This window comes from Etheostoma cragini, chromosome 13 (assembly GCF_013103735.1).
Source record: "Etheostoma cragini isolate CJK2018 chromosome 13, CSU_Ecrag_1.0, whole genome shotgun sequence".
NCBI lineage: Eukaryota > Metazoa > Chordata > Actinopteri > Perciformes > Percidae > Etheostoma > Etheostoma cragini.
Window position 1 is genome coordinate 25,473,206 of NC_048419.1, and position 1,634 is coordinate 25,474,839.

Here is a 1,634-nt window from a genome sequence, read left to right on the forward strand (position 1 = left end):
CTGCCTCTCGTTACCTCGTCACCTCGTTACCTGCCTCTCGTTACCTCGTTACCTGCCTCTCGTCACCTCGTCACCTCGTTACCTGCCTCTCGTTACCTCGTCACCTCGTTACCTCGTTACCTGCCTCTCGTTACCTCGTCACCTCGTTACCTCGTTACCTGCCTCTCGTTACCTCGTTACCTCGTTACCTCGTGTATTTCATGTCTGTGTCCCCTTGTCTCTTGTCAAACCTTCCAGTTCGTCCTGTCGGGACCTCGTCTTGCTGCCTGTTCTCGTGTGCCCTGTAAGACTCTTCCTTGTGTGTTAGTCCGGTCTGTTCCTCGCCCTGTTTTCCCCTGGATCCTTGTGGTCTTTGTGTCTTGTTGGACTGTTGAAATAAAGCCCGGTTTTGAAGCTCCCTCCTGCCTGCTGCTGCGCTGCCTTTGGGTCCTCCTTCCTTCCACATCACAGATGCATCGTTTTCAGAGGCCTCGAAAGGTCAAACTCTGTTTGATTTCACAAAAAGAAGCAAAGAGAAGAAGACAAAAACGAGTAACTAAAGAATTTGGGTTTTTTATTATGATTATGTCACCTTTTTAATGACAGAATATACATGTAGACAGCAGTGATGCTCCTGATCACTAATGCTGCTTTTAACAGAGCATGTAGGCTCCAGTGGGATATTGATTGAGTGATTTATTGATTGATTTATTGATTGATTTATTGAGGCCGTTTTACTCTTTGCTTCCAAATATTACAGATGTAAACAAACCTCAAAATGTCGATGTAGTTGCCTAAAAACTCTTAAAAAATGTAGCAATATGTAAGAATGAAAAGCACTCCCTCGGACCTTGGCACCTTAGCTATGTCTTTTACACCAAGGCTGAACAGGTTCTGGTTCTGGTTCTGGTGCCAGTTAGGTGCTGGTTCTACTCGCCAGTTCTCTAAGACCCAGCTGGATGTTCCCCAGCCTGAGAGCCAGCAGACCGTTGGTTTCCTCCCCAGACCACGGTGGTTCTGGTTTCCTCCCCAGACCACGGTGGTTCTGGTTTCCTCCCCAGACCACGGTGGTTCTGGTTTCCCATCCATGTCCAAAGCTAACATTAACAGCTCTCTATGGTTAACAGCTGACCGGGGTTTTCAAAAATGGCCGCCAGAAGTTTTGGGTTTTCGAACGTCATGATAACCCCCCCCCTACCAGCACCTGGCGTAACCGGGTCTGATCTCTAGACCAGCGCTGAGTTGGAACCCGTGTTCTTGGCCCAGAACCAGGTTTATTTGTGTGGAAAAGCAATGAACCGGTTTGATATTTGGCCCTGAACCCGAACCAGCACCAGAACTGGCTCGGTGGAAAAGACATCGTAGTGCAGTCTGTGCCGTTAGAACCGCGTAACAAATGAACGGAGACAGATGCTTCCCGTGCAGTTAGACATTTTAAAGTTCAGTTCAGCCACTCTAGAAATATAAATGTCAATAGTCAAGGAAACTGGCTCATTGGAGGCGTGTAACGTGAGATTAAAACATACTGACCCAGGGAAACAGACAGAGAACAATTAAGAAAACACGGCTAATAAATATATATATAATATACACTCACCGGCCACTTTATTAGGTACCCCATGCTAGTAACGGGTTGGACCCCCTTTTGCCTTCAG